This window comes from Tamandua tetradactyla, chromosome 24 (assembly GCF_023851605.1).
Source record: "Tamandua tetradactyla isolate mTamTet1 chromosome 24, mTamTet1.pri, whole genome shotgun sequence".
NCBI classification, from domain to species: domain Eukaryota; kingdom Metazoa; phylum Chordata; class Mammalia; order Pilosa; family Myrmecophagidae; genus Tamandua; species Tamandua tetradactyla.
The window spans coordinates 21603313-21627121 of record NC_135350.1 but is presented as its reverse complement, the minus strand read 5'-3'; the positions used below and the strand labels follow the sequence as shown (position 1 = coordinate 21627121).

The 23809-nt window shown below is 36.1% G+C and overlaps 1 protein-coding gene and 1 pseudogene across 3 annotated transcripts in view; one reads left to right on the top strand and one right to left on the bottom strand.

Annotated features, from left to right (window-relative positions):
- Positions 1-2660: 2660 nt before the first annotated feature.
- Positions 2661-2761, bottom strand: LOC143668669 (U6 spliceosomal RNA; annotated as a pseudogene).
- Positions 2762-2871: 110 nt separating this feature from the next.
- The window catches only part of NFKB1 (nuclear factor kappa B subunit 1), a 166094-nt gene continuing 145156 nt past the window's right edge, over positions 2872-23809 (top strand). The window contains exon 1 of one of the 3 annotated variants that reach the window (XM_077142675.1): positions 2872-2888. The gene's annotated coding sequence lies outside the window, so the exon portion shown is untranslated. Of the gene's footprint in view, positions 2889-3214; positions 3367-23586; positions 23605-23809 lie in introns of those variants that run through there. The other 2 variants (XM_077142673.1, XM_077142674.1) reach the window with 2 other exon arrangements.

Genomic DNA, 23809 nt, shown 5'->3' with positions numbered 1-23809 from the left:
GTAGTTTAGAAAGGGAAGAAAATGTTTAGAGCAGAAGAAGTATTTTAAAAAGCAAGTGGGAAAATGAAAATGAAATACTGCAACACATCCATTCTTGTGACAATATGAAATGCAGGTAAAACTTCTTATGTCAGTTAAATATTAAAAATAGAGAGATAAAAAGTACTTCTATGTTTGTGTATAACAATAAGGAAATTTAAAAGATATTTTTCATGGACTTTAGGAAACAAATTAGATGTTCATAATATGCTTTTTCCCAACTCTCCATTAAAATGTCCATGAACATAGATCTTTTTAAAAATGGCAATAGTTGCAGAAGATCTTATGACAAATTAGGAATGGGATTTTCTCAAAAACCAGTTGCAATGCAGAAAGATAGGGTATATAACAAATTCTCCCACCCTCTGAACCAAAACCAGTCCATCCCAAAGGAAATGGGAATATATTTCAACACACCTTCTACTTCATTCTTCAATTAACTTCACCTATCTTGACTATGTGATAGGTAACAGAATATATGGACATTTCCCAAATCCATAAAAAGAGAGTTGTCTAATGCCCTCCACTTCCAAATCAGAAGTGAGAAAGTGGACATAAAACACACATAATTAAGGCAAAATGTATTCGTATATTCGATGTATAATTTCTGTAAAAAGACTCTTTCCATTTTCAAATTATCAGTGTATTTATCTCTTTTACTCTTTTCAGACACATGATTTTCATCTTAGTTTTCTCTAAATAACTATTTGTCTGGATTACAAATGAAATTGCAAAGGGAAAGACTAGGGTATTATCGGGTTTTTTTCACCCTAAAATAGGATTTTGCAACAAGGCAACAAAAAGCCTTGCATGTCAGTTCAGACATGTATATAATCTATATATATAATATAAATCCTGGGGATTTATTATAAGGAATTGGCGCACATAACTGCAGGCATACTTCAAACTGGAAACTCTGATAAAGGTGATACTGGAGTCTTTAGTCCAAATTCACCAGGGGAGGCTGAAATTGAGTCCAAATTCCTCTTCTAATCTCTGATATCTTGGCTTTTAAGACCTCCAACTGATCGTATGAGAAGACTCCCCACTTTGCTGAGAGCAATTGCCTTTGTTGATCTTGGAGGCAATCAAAGGATTATATCCACAAAGCCGATCTACAAAATAACCTTCACAGAAGCAAAAAGGACAGTGCTTGACCAGACCACTGGATACCATATCCTAGGCAAGTTCCCACATGAAATCAACCATCACAAAGTATTAGAGTTGAAGAAGGAAAGTTCTGCTTTCTTAAGAATGCTTGACCACATCACACAAATGTTAATAAGAAGTGTAGTACATTTGAATTTTAGTCACCAACTCAAATGCATCAGAAATACAATCCAGTTTATTTCCCTACAAATCAACTTTAAAAAATCTATTACAAGTCCTCATTCCATCAGAGGTCAGTCAATTTGGGGCTCTCTTCTCCCCTTTCACTGGGGTGGCTTATGTGGGGCCAAGGTGAGACACAGGACATCTGCTTCTCATTCGGTCAGCCACATAGGCACTGACCGGCTGAGACATTCATCGTTCAGACTGGTCCTCACCCCTTGTATGTCATCAACCCAGACAAGGTGAGACTGAGATGTACTAGTTCCTGTGGCAATGGCCCCTTCATCTCTGGCAGCTCCCAGCACTTCTCCCACGCCATGCTTAAAGAGAACAAGGACCACTGGGCTGCCTCACACCATCCTAAATCATTGGCACTCTGGGCACAGTGTTTACCTCTTTAGGCAGATGCCTTTTCCCAGAGCTCTGATTCTGAGACAAAGCATAAAGTTCTCTAAAGGGAACTCCTGTGATGACGTCTCCTCCATTTGTCCTCATTCTCTTTCCTATCTGAGAAATATTTTTCTATTGTCTGAGTAGAAGATACCTATTCTTCCAAACTATTAGAGTTCAAACAGTTTATCTATACTTCACATAGCCCTAAAGACTCTGATCTTTACAAAGGCAAATTACATACAATTACAAAATAATAATTCACAATAAGTTATAAATTTATTTATAATAAAATAATTTAATTAATGCTCATATAGGACAGAATTTTAACAAGAACATTTAGTCAAAATAAGAATGATACTTGTGGGCGGTGCAAAAGTGGCTCCGTGGCAAGAACTCTTGCCTGCTGAGCTAGAGACCAGGGTTCCATTCCCAGAGCCTGCCCATGAAACAAACAAACAAAAAAGTTATGGTTAAAATTAGTGCATGCAATTCACTGGAACAAGGTAAAAATACATACAATATTCTAGACAAGTCTTCTATATGAAGTTAGATAAAGCGTGGGGGTAAAGCAGCAAGTGAAAATATTAAACTTCTGAGTAAACGGGAGACTGCAAGGATATAAAAGGGAGGCATACCCAATGCTAATCACTGCACTGCACTACTAGTTAATTGAACAGTTTTAAAGAGTATATCATTCAATATATGTTAAAACTAGAGAATTTTTAAATATCCACCTTTAAAATATCTCTATTTCTGAAACATCCTATTTTGGGATTCATGCAACAGTATATGAAACGTGAAGTTATCATTTAGATAAAAACATTTTCAAGGGAAAAAAGATCTGTAACATCTATCACCATCAGCCTTAAATGCATTTCCACCATGATCTATCAATTTAAAATATGGAACGCTTCACAAATTTGCGTGTCATCCTTGCGCAGGGGCCATGCTGATCTACTCTGTATTGTTCCCCGAAATAAATTAACACGGTCTTTTTCCCCTCTCGGCCTAGCCCAGGCTTGTCAGAGCCTAAAATCCACCCCAGGCATCCGCCGGCGTCTCTGCTTTGTGTACTGAGTTTGATTTGCCATCAAGTCCCAGTTTGGGAGACGCCCTCGCACCAGGTACGTCTGGTGTGTCTCAGGATTTTCAGTTTGCTTTTGGGGGCGGGAGGGAAGGGGCGCGCGTGTCCCGCCTAGAAGGCGGCTGGGTGTGCTGGAGGCAAGTGCTGCCGGGCCAGAGCGCAGTCGGAGGGCTCCGAGATCGGATTACGGGACTGCAGGACCAGGGGCGCAAGAGTGGGCCCGGGGCTCGCAGGGCTGGGTGCGTCCTCCGGTGCCGGGGTCGCTGGCACTCCCTCCTCCACCGTCAGGATCTGGCAGAAGATGAGAGTGAGCGCAGGAAGAGGAGTGTTTTGGCAGGGTTCCAACCCTGGGCTGGCAGCTGGCGCCGAACCACCGGAGGGCAGAGGCGCCTGCGGTTGCGCTGCCTGTATCCACGAGGGGCGCTGGGGCCCGTGACGGGGCGAGCGCGGGCTCTGCGCGAGGGTCAGAGGAAAAGATTTCCGCTCCCGAGTGCTGCCCGGGTGGTCCCAGGCGTCCGGTAAGGCTGATGGTCATGGTGGGGAGGGAGCTCCGGAAGCGACACGTGGAGCGCTGAGCGGAGGAGTCGGCGAAGTCTGTATGCTATTTATTTTTAAAGGAAGTACAGTCCATTTCACTTCCAAAGATTATACACTATTAACTCACCATTATATTATTCTCATTCTTTGAAACCTTATTTATTCTTTTCTGCTTGAACTATTTTGTTGGAATCTTTTCACTGTAAATAATAGAAACAGAATTCAAACTAGCATAGCACATTAAAAGAACTAGTTTGTTAATATAACTGGATTTCTAAAATGTAACTGCTTCAGGAAAGGCTGGATCTAGGGAATCAAATGATGCCATTGGTACTGTCTTACTTTCTCCATCTCTTAGTTTATTTGCTTCAATTTTCATTTCTCAGGCCTGGAATTCCAGGTTTATATGGTTCTTACATGCACTCACAGAAGTAGACTCCCCTTCTCCCAGGGTGCGTGCCTATCAGGACTTGATAGTTTACTAAATTACCTACCCCAGGAACTAAGGCTCTGGGGTTAGAAGGAGACGCCACTTTGATTGGTCAGCTCAGGTCATACGCTATCTTAGGTCCGATGCCACAGAAGCAGATCTTGAGCCAAGGATTCAGTCGAGAGTGATTTATTAAGGACATGTTCTCAGAAGAAATCATTAAGGATATGGGGAAATCAGGATAGAGAAGGAAAGTAGCCAAGCTGTTTCCAAAGCCTCATACGGAATCTGTGGAGTGCAAATTACACTTCCGAGTTTGTCCCTCTGCCAGAGAAGCTGAGGTAGGGAGAGATTACAGGACCGTAAAACTCCCAGTCGCTTTGAGCTGTCCTCAAAGTCAAGCTATCCAGTGCCCAAGGGTCAGCGTCTGAAGGGCTTAGGTACAAACCGTCAGTGGCAGAGCACACAAAAGGTGCATATGGGTTCATAGAACTGGTAAAAAAGGGTTCCGAATAAATCTGAGTGGGACACCAACAGTGCTAACTGTGCCCAGTTCTGTGGTGAACGAACAACCTCCTGATTGGACACCACCAAAACATTCTCATGGCTTGGGGAAGGGGCAGTTCCCAGATGAAAGGATGTGGGGCAAAAAATAGTAACTGGCCACTCTGTCTTTCAGAGCCTGGGATCAGGCTGTTAAAGATTCCTGTGAGGATAGCATTTTTCTACATTTATCATGTTCTCCTAATAATTTTGGCATAATATGTTGATCCTACTTTATTCAATGTATAAAGGTTGTCACAACTTTTTTGTTGTGAGTAACATTCATGACAAAAAGGACTTTTTTTAATTATTATTATTATTTTTTGACGTGAGCAGGTGCCGGGAATCAAACCCGGGTCCTCTGGCATGGCAGGCAAGCAGTCTTGCCTGCTGAGCCACCGTGGCCTGCCCAGGACCTTCTTTTTAACTATTTATTGTTTTGACCCTTATATCTATTCTGTCAAATCAATTCTTCTATCTCTTCTTTTAAAATTTGACTTACAAATTTTTATTTATTCTCTTTTAAACTTTGCGTTCTGTTGTTTTGTTTCAGGTTTATGTCTTGTCTTGAAAGCAGCACACAGACTGCTTTTTAAACCTTATTTGGTAAAATTTTATCATTTTAATTGGGGAGTAAAACTAATTTATATTTATTATCACAACCAGTGTTTGGTCTTGTACTATCTTGGGTTATGCTTTCTGGTTTTGTTTTGTTTTTTTTAATGACTTTTATGCCGCTTCCTCTGTTTCTGTCATTTGTTGTTTTGGTTGATTTTATCTTCTGTAGATTTGGAAGATTGCAAGGCTGTTTTAAGTTCTCTTGGTACCCTTAAAGGTTTAGAAATCATTCTTTTCTGTTTTTCATTTTCACATAATACTAAGAAATATTTCCCCATGTTTTTACTTTCTCTCAATTCACATTCTTCTCACTAATTCGTTGTCTTTATTCATATTATCTGAACACTTATGCCCATGTTATAGTTATTTGGTTTTATATATAATTTTACAGTATTCTTTTTTAAAAACAATTTCTGACATTTGTGTTCTTTTTTATAATCAAAACTTGAAACAATTATTAGACCTACTTCTATGTTTGACTTTGTTCAATGTATACTATAATTGCTTTCATAGCATAACTTTTCCATGCTTTAGTTTATTTTATTAACTTCACAGTCAGCTGAAATACTCTTCAAAATAATTTTTTACTAAAAAGCATGGTTAATGATGAATTTTCTGAGCCCTTATCTGTAAAAAAAAATGTCTTCCTGTTACTTTGAGATGAACAAAAACACGATTGGATATAGAATTCTTGAGTCAGTTTTTCCCTTTCTTTATATAAAAGATTCTGTTTTAAGCTGACATTTAGTAATGTGAAGGAAGATTTTCAAGTCTGCCTGATTTTTGTTTCATAGTAACATGTTTTATTTCGAAAAGATTATTTTAGAATTATTTTTTCTTGTCCTTGAAATTTAAAGCCTTTGCCAAAATACGCTTTTATTTCCATTAATTTTATTTATAATGTATGTCTTTTAAAAGAGCATACATGGTATTTCTGCTCAAAAAAGTTTTTTGTTCTTATTTGCAACTTTTATCTTTGATTTTTGCTTCTAATTTCCTATTCTGAACACCTATAATTTTTAATATAGAATATCATTCTTTCCTCTTTATATCTACCAACTTCTCTATCAAATTTTTTATTCCATTCTCCCCTCTGATATTCCGGAAAACCTTTTCAAGAAAGCCTACTACATCACTGATTAATTTTTCTGTTAATTCATGTCTGCCTTTACTGGCTCCATTGTTATATTTAATTCTATTGCATTTTTCATTTCTTGACACTCTTCATTATCTCAGGTAGCTGATTCTCCGACCCTTTCTGTACGTTTCCCACTGCTATGTCTTTAGGTTAACTGTCCTCTCTTCAAGCTGTGTCATTTCAGTTTCATAAAGACATTCTTTCTTGAATTAATATAACTCTGCCAAGCCGTTTTGCAAAATATTCTCCTGGTTCTGATATTAAATCATTTCCAAAATATGTAATCCCTGTAAATCTTTAGGGGAAAAAGGCATTTTGTCTTTTTTTTTTTAATAGCACATATTAAAGTTGGGAGGGGGGATGGTTCCTTTTTGTACTAAGCCTGGAAGGCAACTTGGTTTCAAATGTACTAGTCTAATCTCCATTCCATGTGCTTGAGTTGAGGTCCCCTCAGAGCCACCTTGCCTATGTCTTTGAACCTCCTATTCCATAAAATGCACAAAACCCAGTCCCCAAGGCTCTCCCAGTCTATCCTAACTACATTAATTTTCTTTCAGAGGCTATACTTCTCTGTATACAGTGATCCACTATTGTTATCACTACAATTATCAGAACTTCATTTATCCTGTTCTGTTGGTTCAAAAAGAATATATATAAGTTGCAATATTAAAATGAATATATAAAGATGGGTACCAATGGAACAGGAAGGAGGTTGGGATAAAGGTGAGAACATTTCTCCGAATGCCTCAGAACTATTGCCTGAACATTTCTCCCATCCTTGAGGGATGGGAGAAAAAATATGGAACTATTAAGCATTAACACCAGGGAAATCCCTGATACTGTCTCAAACATCAGGGACTCCCAAGTCATTAGGCCAAGCCCTTCATGTTGAGGCAAGCTCTTGTGAAGCTTATTTCTGTATTGGAGAAGCTAAGCCTACCTACATAGGTATGCCTGAGTTATTCCAGAAAACCTCTTTTTGTTGCTCAGATGTGGCTTCTCTCTGCGTCTAAGCTCAACTCTGCAAGTGAAATTGTTACCCTACCCCTTACATGGGACATAACATCCAGGGGTGAAAGTGTCCCTGACAACATGGGACATGACTCCCAGGCATGAGCCTGGCCTTGGCACTGTGGGAGCAATAATGCCTTCCTGACCAAAAGAAGGAAAATAAGGTATCAGTGGCTGAGAGAGTCAAGAGGCCATTCTGAAGGCTACTCTTATGCAAGATTTAGCTAGATATTGCTAATTACCATGGTTCGCCAAACCTCAACCAAAACCATTCCTGTTTACCCTAAAGAACACCTAGAACGCTATCTGAGATTCTACGAAAGTCTCACACACTATAATTACTTTCCAGAAACCTAAACGGCCAGATGGGTTCCTAGGCCAGATAAGTGGTGAAACCCCTTAGGGCCCTCCTCTCCACATCATCAACTAGTCCCATTCCCCTACCCCATATTATTAACACCCTTTCCAACATGAAAAAGTTAGAATGGGTATAATCCAAATACCCCTAAAGACTGAGAGAAGGATCAAAGGAGAAGGAGGAGTTATAACAGAGAAGATAGGATTTAACAAATGAATATCACTTCTGAATCATTATATTGATATTTCTTTTAGTCTCCAGTGTCTTGTAGCAGCTAGAAGGAAAATCCTAAAATTGTGGAATTGTAACCCATATCGAACTCTGAAATCTGTTCTATAACTACTTGTTACAATGTACTTTGAAATTTATTGGCTTTTCTGTATATATCTTATATTTCATAATAAAAAATGTTTTTTAAGGTAATAATAATAATGCCTGGGTTGTAGACGGACAGCTCCTCCTCCCATCTCTATACATAGTTTATATCCCAAATTATGGTGTTAGGGAAGGTGTGCAAATAGTAAATTTATCTAACAACTTTCAAGGTGGTAGGTTTATTCCATTTCAATATTTAAAAAATTTAAAAACAAAAAACTGCCTATGTTGGCCACCAACTATTAGCATGAATTATAAACTGTGATAGGTTTTTTAATAAACTGCACCATATATTGGCTGTCAGGCCTAGCTTTCATTGTTAGGAATTTCATTCATTCTTTTCTGTGTCTTCATATTTTTGTGAGGAATGAAAGACTGAAACAGCAACTGCTAACCAGGTACTATGTAAGTTAAAAACTGTAGCTCAGTATATAAATTAATAGTGATAAATTATTTTACTTCCTATTCTAATTACTACTGTTGTCGCAGAGTCATAATAATAGTACCACTTACTAGACACTTAGTGGACTCTTTACATGAACTTTTACTAATTCTCATACTAGTGTCAGATAATTATGACCAATCCCACTTTTCATAAAGAAATTGAAGCACAAGGAGTTTAAGTAATTTGTCAAATAATACTTCCAATAAGTGGTAGTATGTAGGTTCAGAATCATAGAGCTTTGAGTCTATGCTTTGAGTCTTCCTTGTGTGATCGTGGCTTGCCAAGCAAAGAATCCTTTGGTTATGTGAATACAACCATGACAACTCCAAATGAACATTTCCTGCATGCCAACTTTAGTATTAAAAGCTTTTATAAAGCAGAGCCCACACAAGTTGCCAACAAGTCTTATGAGTAATATAGATGGGGGCTGGGGGGAAAAGAAAGAAAATGATAAAACAGCTAATATAGATAGATTTTTTTATCCAGCATTGAAGGCTCCTCAGAGATGTGTTTTCTCTAAGTCTGTGATGCTGGTTCTGATGGTGGAGAGATAGTATTTTTTAAGTGCATCACGTCACTAAGTGAGTTATTTCCTGTGTTCAACTTCCTTTCCTCAGCAGGATTTGAGCTTGTTGATAAAAAGATGCTAACCATTTGAGGCAATAGTTTACTATTCACATCCTTTCAGTTAAATGCCAGATTTTAAATTATTAGTACCAAATTATTGAGTCATATCTCTATGAAACTATAAATTATATTATTGTGCAAACTAACATTTCAAAGAGCAGCTCTTTAACTCATTGCCACTTCTGTATTATTCGTTTTAAAAAGCCAAACTCTAAACAACTCCTAAGTATTGTTGTAAGAGATTGGATTCAAACCCCAGCTATGCCATTAAAGTGTTTTGCAAGAGAGAGGCTGGAAATAAATATTCTACTTAAAATGATTACAAGCATATTCCGTTTAACATTAGCCCTTCTGATTCACATTTGTTTATGGTAAGGTAAGTCAGTCGAGATAGAAGGGACTTGTTTTACTTTATTAAATCTGACGAAATACAGTATACCAGAAATGGACTGGCTTTTAGCAATGGGGATTTATTAGCTTACAGGTTTACTGTTCTAAGGCCATGAAAATGTCCAAATTAAGGCATTAACAGGACAATACATTCTCCCCCAAAGACTGGCTACTAATGAGCTTGGGCTCTTCTGTCAGATAACAAGGTACAGGGTGAGGTTTGCTGGTCCTTCTCTTCTGTGTTTCATTGTTCCCAGCTTCTGGCTTCTGTGGTCTCCTCTCTGAGCTTCTGCATATTTCTCTCTTTTAGTTACTGACTCTCTTGGCTTCTGTGGGGATTTATGTATGTGTATGTGTGTGTTCACATAAAAGAGAAGAAAGTCAGTTGTGATGATAAATGTACAGCTATATGATGATATTGTGAACCATTGATTGTACACTTTGGATGATCACATAGTATGTGAATGTATAATAAAAGTTATTAAAATTGCATTGAAATAAAAACAGAGTACTCCCTCCTTCAGAATTCAGTGAAGTCATTTGAGGAACCTGGATGTCTACTCCCATCTGTCAGCAACAAAGCAGTGCCACCCCTACCCTTGTGAGAGTGGTGTCAAAGAAAGTCAACTAGAACAGAAAGTTTAAATAACATTCATATTCTCACAACATAATAGTCTCAATGTTCAAATTTCAATGAAAAGTCATCCATCATACTGAGAACGAGGAAGATCTCAAACTTAATTAGAAAAAGACAATCAACTGATGCTAAGACCAAGATGACAAAAATGTTAGAATTATCTAACAAAGATTTTAAATTAGCAACCATAAAACTGCTTCAACAAGTAATTACAAACATGCTTAAACAAATAAGAAAAATAGGAAGTCTCAAAAAAGATAAAGAAGATAAAAAGAAGAATGGAATGAAAGTCTTACGACTAAAGAATAACCAATAGAAAAAATTCAATGGAAGAGCCCATTAGCAGAATGAAAGAGACAGAAAAAGCAATCAGTGAACTTGAAGATAAAACTATAGAATTGCCCAATATGAATGACAGAGGGAAAATATAATGGACAAAGAAATGAACAGTGCTTCCAGGACCTATGAGACAATAACAAAAGATCTAATATTATGTTGTTTGAGTCCTAGGGAGACAGAAAAAAGAGGATGAGCTGAAAAAGTTCTCAAGGAAATAATGACTGAAAACTTTCAAATTTGGCAAAAGGCATATACTTACAATTCAGAAAACTGAGCAAACCCTAAAGAAGATAAATGCAAAGAAATTTACACCAAGACACATCATAGTCAAACTTCCTCAAATTAAAGACAAATACAAAATGTTTTGTAAGCAATGAGAGATAAACAATCTCTTATCTATGGGAAGAAGACAATTTGAATGACAGCCAATTTCTCATTCGCCAGAAGGAGGTGACACACATTTTTTTCAAGTGTGGAAGGAAAAGAACTATTGACCCAGAATCTTATATCCAATATAAACATACTCTAGGAATGAAGGGGTATCGAGATATTCTCAGATGAATGAAAACTAAAATAATTCATTTTCAGCAGACCTACTCTAGCCCTAAAAGAATGGGTAAAGAAAAATCTCAAACAGAAAGAAAATCTTAAAAGAAGGGATCGTGGAGCAACAAAAAGGTAGAAAGAACATAGCAAGCAAAAAATATGGATAAATACTGTAGAATTTCCTTCTCTTGAGTTTTCTAAATTATATTTGACAGCTGAAGTAGAAATAATAACACCATCTGATATGGTTCTAAATGTATGTAGAAGTAGTTAGACAATTATAGCATAAACAGGGAGGTAAGATTTCTACATTTCACTAAAACTGATAAAATGACATCAGTACACAGTGATAAGTTATGTATATAATGAAATATCAACCACTAAAAAAGCAAAAAAAAAGACATACATTAAAAAAAAAACACTACAGATGTATCAAAATGAAATTTTAAAACATGTAAAAGTAACCCATAGGAAGACAAGGAAAAGAAAACAGAAATCAAAAACAGAGAATAAAAAGAAAATAAAGTGGCAGACTAAAGCACTAATATATCAATAATTACATTAAATGTGGATGATCTAAATACACCAATTAAAAGATAGAGACTGGCAGAGTAGATTGAAAATCAAGAACCAAGTATATGGTTGTCTACAAATAACTAACTTCAAATATAACAATTTAGTCAGGTTGAACTTAAAATAATGAGAAAAAGTAAATATATCATGCAACCATTGATAAGGGAGAAGTGGCTATTTTAATATCAGATAAAACTAGACTTCAGAGCAAAAAAAATTGCCAGAGACAGATGGGATATTACGTAATGATAAAAGCATCAATCCACCAAGAAGACATAACATTCCTAAATGTGCAAGAAATTATGCACCAAAGAATAGAGCTGTAATATATGTGAAGCAAAATGTGATAGAACTGAAAGAAAAAATAGAAAAATCCGTAATTTTAACTGAAGATGCCCAACACTCCTCTCTCAACAATTGGTAGAACTAATAGGCACAAAATTGAAAAGAACATAGAACTCAACACCACCACTCACCAGTACGATCTAATCAACAGTTGTGAAACATTCTACCACCAACAGCACAACAGACTCTTTTTTCAAGTGCGAATGCAACAGTGACACATATCCTGAACCGTAAAGCAAACCTCAACAAATGTCAAAGAACTGAAATCACAGAAAGTATTCTCTTCAACCACACTGCACTAAAACTAGAAATCATTAACATAAAGATAGTAGAATATCCAAATGCTCAGAAACAAATCACACTTTTATAGATTATCTATTGGTCAAAGAAGAAGTCTCAAGGGAAATAAAAAAAATACATTGAACTGAATAAAAATGAAAATAAAGCATATTCCAAATTTGTGGGCCACAGCTAAAGCTGTGCAGAGAAGAAAATTTAAGGAACAAAATGCACGTATTAGAAAAATGTCTCCAAGTAAGGTATAAGTTCCAGACTTAAGAATCTAGAAAAAGAAGAGCAAAATAAACCCAAAGCAAGCAGAAGAATAATAAGCAGAAACCAATTATATTGAAAGCTGAAAAACAATAGAAAAACAGTGAAAGGAATAGCTGTATCTTTGACGAGATCAATAATATTCACAATCTCTAGAGAGATTAACAAAGTAAAAAAAGAGGTAGCATGCAAATTAGTCTTGCAGACATCAAAAGGCAATAAGGAGATACTGCCAACAACTCCACACACACATTTAAAAGTTTAGCTGAAATGGATCAATTCCTTGAAAACACGCACTACCGTAATTCACCCAATATGAAACAGATCACTTGACTAGCCCTATAACTATTAAGGATATTAAATTTGTAATTTTAAAACTTCCAAAAGGAAATCTCTGAGCTCAAAGAATTTCACTTCTATCAAACATTTAAAGAATAACAATTTTACTCAATCTCTTCCAGAAAATAGAAGAGGAATAAATGCTTCTCAAATCATTTTATGAAGCTGGTGTTATCCGAATACTAAAAGCAGACAAAGACAGTACAAAAAAAGAAAAACTACAGACCAATGCCTTTCATAAATATAGAAGCAAAATTTTAGGAATAAGTTCAACAATATCTAAAACAAATTTATATAAGCTTAATAGTGGGATTTTTTATTAAAGATGTCAGTTCTTCCTAAATTGATATACAGGTTTCAAACAGGTTTGATGTAATTCCTGCAAAATCCCAGCAAGATTAATAGGTATAGACAAAATTATTCTAAAATGTATAAAGAACTCTTAGAACTCAAAGTAAATACACAAGCAATCCTATTAGAAAATGGGCAAAAGACATTAATAGACACGTCACCGAAGAGGATAGAAAGATAACAAGTAAGCACATGAAACCTTTGCTCAATTTCATTAGCCATTTAAAAAGTGTTAATTAAAACCACAACACACTATCCACCTGTTAAAATGACTAAACTACAAAATAGTGACAACACCAAGAGATAGCAAAGATGTGAAGAAACTGTATCATTCATTAATTGCTGCTTGGAATGAAAAATGGTCTAGCTACTCTTGAAACAGTTTCACAGTTTCCTTAAAAATCAAGCATACTACTATATATGACCTAACAAGTGCACTCCTGGGTATTTATCCCAGAGAAATGAAAGTTGTTCACACACACAACAAAACTGTATAAGAATGTTTATCAAGTGATCAAGTGGTGCAATGGTGGCTCAGCAGCAGAATTCTTGCCTGGCAGGCCAGAGACCCAGGTTCGATTCCCAGAGTCTGCCTATGCCAAAAAAAAAAAAAAAAAAAAAATGTTTATAGAAGCTTTATTTGTGATAGCCAAAACTAGAAACAACCCAGGTATCGTCCAATGAGTGAATAATTTAAAAACTGGTGGTACATCAATCAAAAGGAATGAACTATTGATACTCACAATCTTAGGAATGAATCTCCAGAGAATTATGCTGAGTGAAAAAAGTTAATGCCAAAAGGTTACAAACTGTATGAATTCATTTACATAATGTCCTTGATGTAACAAAATCATAGACATGGAGGACAGATTAGTGAGTGCCTAGGGTTATTGAGGGGTGGTAGAGGGTAGGAAGTGGATGTGGCTATTAAATGAAAACATGAGCAGTCCTTGTGGTGATGGAATGTTCTGTATCTCGACAGTATCAATGTCAGTATCCTGGTTGTAATATTGTATTATAGTTTTGCAAGATGTAACCATTGGGAAAAACTGGCTCAAAGATACATGGGATCTCCCTGTATTATTTTTTTAAACTGGGTGTGAATCTACAATTCTTAAAAGAAAATGTTTAATTTTAGAAAGGGCGAGGGAATACTAGGAATGATTTTGTGATTATAAATTTAACAACTTAGATTAAATGGGCAAATTCCTTGTAAGCCACCAACTATCAAACTCAAGAAGCAAAGATAACCTGAATAGGCCTATATCTGTTAAAGAAATTTAATTTGTAGATTGAAATCTTCCCACAAAGAAAATTCTATGTTCAGAGGGCTTTCCTGGTGAAGCCTATTAAACATTTATGGAAAAAAATAATAGCAATTCTATACAAATACGTACAAAAACATGAAGATTAGGGAATACTTTCAGTTCATTCCAAAATGCTAGCATTACCCTGAAACCAAACCTAGACAAAGACATTACAAAAAAAGAAAATTACAGACCAATATTCCACATGAACATAGACACAAAATTTTTATGCAAAACTAGAAAAGTGAATCCACCAACATATAAAAAAGATAATATGTAATGACAAGGGGGATTATCTCAGGTATGCAGGGTTCATCTAACATTCAAAATTCAATCAATGCAATTCAATATTAGTAAATTAAAAAAGAAAACTATATGACCATCTCAATTGATGCAGAAAAAGCATTTGACAAAATCCAACACCCACTCAAGATTTTTAAAAAATTCTCAACAGAGGAAGAATAGAAGAGAATTTCCATAAGCTGAAAAAAAGCATGTAAAAAAAATACATGCAGGAAAACATCATACATAGTAAGGAAAAACTGAACGCTTTTCCTTTAAAATCAGATACAGGACAAGGATGTCTGCTTTCAACTCTTCTTTTCAACATTATACTGGAGGCTTTAGCCAGTCTGAGCAGGTAAGAAAGATAAATAAAAGGAGCATCCAGATTGAAAAAGAAGTACAACCTACAAAAAACCTACTAGAATCAATAAATGAGTTTGTTAAGGTGGCAGGATACAAAGCAATAATAAAAAATTAATTGTATTTCTATGTACTAGCAATAAAAATGTGAAATTAGCATTAAAATTTAAAAAGTGATACCATTTAAAAAGCATTAAAATATAGATAGGGGTAAATTTGACAAAAGATTTTTGTAAACATTTTAGGGGTTAGTGCTAAACACTAAAAACAGTAAAACATTGCTGAAAGAAACCAAAGAAGTCCTTAATAAATGAAAAGATGTATCTTGTTCATAGAACAGGAAAATCAATAGTAGTAAGATGTCAATTTTACCCAAATTGATCGATAGATTTAATGCAATCCAAACCAAAATCCTAGCATACTGATTGTAGAAATTGAGAAACTTATTCTTAAAATTCATACAGAAATGCAAAGGACCTATAATTGACTTGAATTTGAAAAGGCAGAACAAAATTGGTGGGCTAACACTACCTGACTTTGAGATTTGTTATAAAACTACAGTAATCAAAACAGTATGGTATTGTCACAGAAATAGAAAAAAGGTAAATGGAGGAAAATAGAGAGTCTGGAAATAAGACCCTCACATATATAGAAAACTGATTTTTAACAATGCTGCAAAGGCAATTCAATGGGCAGGGATACTCTTTTCAACAAATGATGTTAGAACAATCACACAGTCATACACAAAAAAGCAATCAATTAAAAATAACCTTCAATCCATATCTTGCATCATTATATGAAAAAATAACTTAAAATGGCTCATAGACCTAAAAGTAAAACCTTAAACTATAAAAGTTCTAAAAGAAAATAGAGAATTTTTGTGAGCTTGAGTCAGGCAAAGCGCTCTTAAATACAACACCAAAAGCACAATACAGTTTTAAAAATGGATAAACTGGACTTCGTCAAAATGTAGAACTTCTGCTCTTCAGAAGAAACTGAAAAGACAAGCCACAGGCTGTGAGAAAATATTTGCAAATGATATACCTGATAAAAGACTTGCATTCAGATCATATGACAAACTCTCAAAATTCAATAATAAAAAAACTACTACAAATGAACAAAATATTTGAACAGACATTTACCAAACAAGATATGCAAATGGAAAATAAGCATAAGAAACATGATCTTCATTATTAGTCATTACAGAAATTCAAATTGAAATCATGAGATACCACTATGCATACCAATTAAAACTTAAAAGACTGACCATGCTAAGTGTGGCAAGGAAATGAGGGAACTGGAATATGATGCACTGCTGGTGGGAATATAAAATGATGTAACCATGTTGGGAAACAGTTTAGCAGTTTCTTAAAAAATTATATAAATACCTACCATATGATCCAGCATTTCACTCTGAGATATTTACCCATCAAGAAAGAAAATATGTCTTTATAAACAGTTACACACAAATGTCTTAGTGGCTTTATTTGTATTAACCACAAACTGGAAGCAACCCAAATGTCCATCAGCAGGTGAATGGATAAACAAATTTTGGCATGTCCATATGCTGCAGTTTGAAGCTGTGTGTACCCCAGAAAAATATATTTTTAATTTAATCCATTCTTACAGATATGAACCTGTTGTAAGTAGGACCTTTTGATGAGGTTACTTCAGTTAATATGTGGCCCAGCCTAATCAGGATGGGTCGTAATCCTATCATTAGAGTCCTTTATAAGCAGAATGAAATTCAGATAAAGAGAAAATAAGCCATGGAAGCAAGAAGCTGAAATTCAACAGAACCTGGAAGACCAGGGGCAGACCAGGGAAGGCCACCCTGTGCCTTCCCATATGACAAGCTAACAACCACAGAGTGACCGCAGCCAACCTCAGAACATCATAGTCTTCAGAACAAAAGTATAGCCTTGATGGTGCCTTGACTTGGACACTTCTGAGCCTCAAACTGTGAGCAAATAAATTCCCATGTTTAACCCACACATTTCATGGTATTTGCTTGAGCAGCCTAGGAAACTAAAATACCACACAATGAAATTCTGCTTAACTACCAAAAAAAAAAAAAAAGAACTATTGATACACACAATAACATGGATAAATCTCAAAATAATCATGTTGCGTGAAAGAAGCCAGATTTTTTTTAAGAGTACATACTATATGGTTCCATTCATAGAATACTCTAGAAAATGCAAACTCATCTATAGATGACAGAAAGCAGATCAGTGGTTGCTTAGGAGGAAGGGACTTTGGGGAGAAACTTTTGGAAGTGAAGGATATGTTCACTATCTTCATTTGTGATGGTTTCAGGACAGTATACATACAACAGAATTATCAAATTGTGCGCTTTAAATATATGTGGTTTATTGTGTGTCAGTTATAACCCAATAAAACCATTTAAAAAGAATGTGCATATGACCCAGTTTTGGCTAATAAGAATCAAAGAGCAGTCTACAGAAGTTATCTTAGGAAGTTCTTTGATGTTAAAAGAGAGACATAAGCCTATGGTTAACAGGAAGATGTCAATAGTACCACAGCAATACCAGTGGTAAATAATTGGGGTGAAAAGACAAGTGATAAGGGGAGGTTTAGATTTGATATTTGGTAAGGCCATATATATTGGTTCTTTGTCTCTTTGGATTAATGAAAATTGTCTAAAATTGAGAGTGCTGATGATTGTACAACCAAGTGAGGATTGTAAGACGTGGATTGTTTATTTTCTCTATTCTCCATGACACCCAATAGTTGGAGGGGACTGAATAGTGTATATGAGAAGCAGAATGGTGAAATGTGATGTACACACATGATGGAGTGTTGTACACTTACATAAAGGATCGAAGTTGTGAGGTACGCAAAGAAGTGGGGACATTGTCCTGTACAAAATAAGCCAGAAACAAAAAAACAAACACGGTATGATCTCTTTTAGAAAATACTTATAAGAAAGTTGGAGCCTAGATTGTAAGCTTTTATAGCAGGCACACTTAGTCCAGGGTTGTAAGTATATTTCTAGATCCTGAAATGCTGTGCTATATGTGTATGAGCTGGTATCTCCCTAGAACTTTGGATACCTCTGTGACACCTAAGACTCAGAGCTAGAGTTCTGTAGTCCTTAAAGTCAGCATTGCTACATATTCAACTGTTAAAGTAAAAAAACAAAAAGAGAGCGAGAGCCATAACCAATTTGTCTTCCGTGAGACAGAAATCCATCTCAGTGTGAATATAAATTCTTCAAACAGGTATTCCATTGAATTAGAACTGTTGGAAGAGTCAGAGGAAAACTTAAACAAAAAAAATAATGAAATCACTCAAGAAGATAGAATTAAAGATTAAGAGATGAACAGTTAAATATATGATGGATGCTAGAACTTAAAAAATTTTTTTAAATATGTAATTGCTCTATGTTTCTGACAGTGTACTTTCCTGATTGAAGTAACTGATGAAATAAGTGATTGAAATAACTAAAATGCTGTACAGCAGAATTACAAAATTAATGCCCTGTTGAGCTAGCATAAAAATTAGGAGTTCATTTATTCCCCAAATTGAAAGCAGGAGAGGGGCAGGCAGGGGGAGCAGGACAGCTGAGAAAGTGTCTGTCTAGACCTTGTCACTGGATAGAAGGAGAATAAATTATTTTCTTAGAATTTATAACCACTCACACTATGCATTAACCAGAACACTCAAGTAGAAAATTTAATTTTATTAACCAGGTTAATAGTGCACTTAGGGCACCAGCAGAAATACAGATCTTTGGAAGTACTCAATTTCAACCCAAGTACCAAATAATTTCCAAAGATAAAATTTCAACAAATGTAAGTAATTTATTAGTTAAAACTCAGTTCTTGTCTTAAACTGCTTATAATATGTAACTGAAGAAAGAATTAGTGAACTAGAAGATAAATCTGAAAGAAATTGTCCAGAATGCAATCCGAAGAGATAAAGATATGTTAAAAGACATTAAGATAGGGATGCCTACAGTGGATAATGATGGTGATTATATACGCAAATTAAAAAATGTTTTTGCATGAGAGAGAACAAATTAATGTCAGTATTGCAGGGTGTTAGAAATAGATGGCATATGGAAAAAGTAAAATCAATGCAAGCTAGGGTCTGCAGTCAACATTAACATTGCAATATGCTTCCACTGAATGTAACAAAGGCTTTATGCCAAAACTAATGTCAACAGGCAGGGAGCATGGGAAAGGTGTATGGATTCTTTGTGAAAGAAAAGGAAATGCCTTCAGATAGAGTATGGTGGTGAAGGCATGTCTATACACTTAGATTGGATTGTTTGATATGTGAATAAAACAGTTTAAAAATGAACAGAAAGAAACAAGTGCTAGAGAAAACGCAGAGAAAGAGATGTGTCTATTCATTGTCGGTAGGAAAACTGAGAGGTGCAGCCTCTTGGAGGGCAGTGTGGTGATTCCAGAGGAGGCTAGGGGTGGGGTGGCCATATGATCTTGAATTGCAAGCTCTTACAGTAGTCACATATATTCAGGAGGTGTAACTGTTAATTCTAACTTCTGAGATACTGAGCTGTTTGTATTTAATACGGTTGTTCCCAGAGACTTTGGGTATTTATATGGCATCTGAAACTCAGAGTTAGACTCTGAAGCTATGAAAGTCAGCAGTACCCCATACAGGTACTGTTTAAAAAGTTGGAAAAGCAATCGGACTTTGAGTAGAGACATGAATCAAGCTGATCTGGATAGGACTAAGGTAAATCAGAATACAGAGTAAAGGATGATATTGCCCATATGTTAAAATGGACTTTAAAACTTCTGCATGAGACTAAAGGGAGAGTTTTTGGGTAGTGCATTTCCTAATGTAACTTGTATGGTCAGTTTAGCTGAACACCATAAGTACATGGAATCTTGAATAGGGAATGAGATTTTGTTGGTTTGTCCAGGTTAGTGTGATACCCCAATAATGCCAGAGTAATTTGAGCAGTGAATAAAAAAATATTTTCAAAGTCCCCTTGGGGGAATGGGAGAAAGGAGGAAATATTCAACTTCCCCATTTGGAGAATTTCTATTATTCTCGCAAGCTGTGGGGACAGCCAAATCAATAGGCCAATCCCTCAAGCTTGAGGTTTACCCCTATGAAACTTATTCTTGCAAAGAATAGACTGAGCCTACTTAAAATTAGGCCTAAGAGTCACCCCTAGGGAACCTCTTTTGTTGCTCAGATGCGACCTCTCTTTCTAGCTAACTTGGCAGGTGAACTCACTGCTCTGCCTCCTACATGGGATATGACTCCCATGGGTAAAAATCTCCCTGGCAATGTGGGACAGAAATCCCAGGATGAGCCAGGACCTGGCATCAAGTGATTGAGAAAGCCTTCTTGACCAAAAGGGGTACAAGAGAAATGAGACAAAATAAGTTTCAGTGGCTGAGAGATTTCAAACAGAGTCAAGAGGTTATCCTAGAGGTTATTCTTATGCATTATATAGATATCCTTATTTTAGTTTATGGTGTATTGGAGTGGCTAGAGGGAAGTGCCTGAAACTGTTGAGCTGTTCCAGTAGCCTTGATTCTTGAAGATGATTGTATAAAGATACAGCATTTATAATGTGACTGTGTTGATTGTGAAAACCTTGTATCCAATGCTCCTTTTATCCAGGGTATGGACAGATGAGTAAAAAAATATGGGTGAATAAATAAATAAATAATAGGGGGAACAAAGGTTAAAATACATTGGGTAGATGGAAATACTAGTGGTCAATGAAAGGGAGGAGTAAGTGTTTGGTATGTATGAGCTTTTATTCTTTTTCTTTCTTTTTCTGGAGTGATGCAAATGTTCTAAAAAATGATCGCAGTGATGAATACACAACTATGTGATGATATTGTGACCCTTGATCGTACACCATGCATGGAATGTATGTGTGTGAAGATTTCTCAGTAAAAATATTTTTAAAAAGATGTTAAGAGACATTGAAGTTAGTGTGGAAAGATTTAACACGTACCTACCCAGAATTCTAGAAGAAGAGAGTAGAGAAAATGGACAAGAGGCAATATTGGAAAAATATTGAGAAAGACAAAAGACTAGGAATTTTCCAGAATTGTTCAAACATAGAGATCCATGGAATCCAATAAAATCCAAGTAAGGCATATAAATGTAGAACACATCTAGATTCATTCACAAGGAAACAAAAAAAAAAGAAAAGTAGCAATGAGGCTGAATCAGGCTGACCTCTAACAGCAACAATGAAAACCAAAGAGTGAAATGCAGTCTTTAATGTGTAGAGAGAAGTAACTCATTCTAGAGTTATATATACACTTAGTGAAACACTCCCTTAAGAAAAATGATAAAGTATAAATATTTAAAACAAATAACACTAAAAGGAATTCTAAATTATAATGTTTGTTGTTTGAATATGGCCATATTGGCATTTAAAAAATGTGATTCAGGGCGGGCCGCGGTGGCTCAGCGGGCAAGAGTGCTTGCCTGCCGTGCCGGAGGACCCCGGTTCGATTCCCGGCCCCAGCCCATGTAAAAAAACAAACAAACAAACAAAATATAATAAAACAAGAAAATGTTTAAAAATGTTTCCCTTTCTTCCTTCCTTCCTTCCTTCTCTGTCTTTCCTTCCTTTCAAAAAAAAAAAAAAAAAAAAAAAAATGTGATTCAAATTGACAGCATCACTAACTAGATATAATTGTACCCCTATTCCGGAGGTTGAAAGGGTGGTATTGCTGACTTATAAGGTGACATTTGAGCAGAGACCTGACAAGTGAGGAAGTGAGTCATGTGGATATCTAGGGAATGGTGTCCCAATGTTAGAAAGCAGCACGAGCATAAACTCTGGGGAAAGTATCCCTGGTGTGCTCCAGGAGCATCAAGGAGAACTTTTCTGGAACAGAATAAGCAGCAGAGTAGTAGGAGATATTAGAGTCAGCAGACAACCAGACGATGAAGGGCCTTTTAAAATCATTTTCATCACTTTGCTATTTGTGCTGAGAGATTGAGGAAGCCATTGGAGGGTTTTGAGTTGACAGGTGACTTGATCTAACCAGGTATATAAAGTCCTTGAGAAGTAATTTTGGGCTCAAATCACTGAAAAAGATCTTTCCATGGACTAAAGTAATCTTGTCTTATACAGCCATCTACTGACTCAGTTTGGTGTAAGGATAGAATTTAAGAGGGAGTAGGCCCTAAAGAATGGGAGAAAGATCAAAAGAGAAGGAGGAGTTAGAGAAGATAGGATTCGACGAATAAGTATGATTGCTGAATCATTATATTGATATTTCTTTTAGTGTCCTGGAGCAGCTAGAAGGAAAAACCTAAAATTGTGGAACTGTACCCATACCAAACTCTAATTAATCTATTCTATAACTAATTGTTGTGTGCTTTGTAATTTATTGCTTTTTTGCATATGTGTTTTTTTTTCACAATTTGAAAAAAAGAAGGAGTAGGCAGCACACATGTCTTTTAAGGTAGACTCTCTTCCCTGTTTATAATTTCTATTGAGCAGACTTTGGAAAGGAATTGGATTCCTGCTACATTATGTGGGATGAGGGCTACAGTGTGCTCTCTATCGCAGTTCCACGGTATAAGGATGATTAAAGGGCTTATACCATTCTAAGTCTCGCAGCCTCCTTTTGTTCCATTAGGATGAATAACTATAGAATGAACCTGCTAGTAGCACTAGAAATTGACTACTTAAATGCTTATTTTTTAGAATAGTTATGTTGGATTTGTATTCTGTTCTGGATTATCTATATTTGCTCCTCCAGATCCACTCTCCATGTCTCTCCATCCTGCTTTGAGTCTCTGGCTTCCAACTGGAGACTATTATGGAAAATGCTGGAGGTGTGAATGGTGAGAGAAGTTGGATAATGTGTCTGTTGGGCCCTTCCCCTCCCATGTTGTGAGAGGACAATAGTTTATTTCTCTACTGAAGGCTCCAGCTACTTTCTGGAACCCTTCTACAACTATAAACCCTTTCTTCATTCCAGTAATTTTCTCTCCCCTTGCCCATTCAAGCCTAGAGGTAGTGGTTCCCTGCTCTTGTTTGCCCTGGGGTGCTATACCACCTCTTGCTGGTTTCCTTGAACTCTGCCAATATCCTTTCATTAATGGCTGCTTGATACTCTATAGAGGGTACCATCTATTTCTTGTCTGTACTCTGATTCATACACAGAATAAGTTCATCCAGCTACGTTTATCAATTTTGCTTTTCTTTTTATATGCTTTTAAATTTATTTCATGACATTTTATTTTGAATTTGTAATATATTTTCAAAATTAATTACACCGACTCAATAAACATTTACTCAGTATTATACAATAAAATAGAATGAGGTAAGCACAATGCCCCAGGTACTAGAAAAGCAAATAAAAGCAGGAGCTTATGCAATTTTGGTGTCCACAAAAGACTCCCTTGAGAAGCTGACATTTGAACTAAATCTTAACAGCTAAGTTAGACTTGGCCAATTCATAGCCTGCGTCAGCCCTTTTCTCAAAAACTACAGGGCTCACTGCATTAAACTACAGGGCCTCCAGAGCTAGCTGCTCATAAAGTCCCAATCCAGTCTTTCTTCAGAGATCCCCTAGTATAGCAGATCTAACGACAGTTGCCTGAAGCCGTCAAATTCCCCAGTGTTCACACAAGTGTCCTTAACAACAGCCTTATTCACCAGGTAAGAGGTAAGGTGTCCAAACCTTTTTTGTTTCAAAGAAAGCCTCCTCCTGCACTAGGCTGAGTGCTGAGGCCTCTGAGTGCTGAAATGAGTGTTAGGAATCGTTCCCCTCACCAATGCTTCTTTATCCTGATAGCTCCAGAATAGTTTATCTGAGAAATACAGGTTTCTCAGATTATAGCTAGCATTTATTGGGAATTTACTA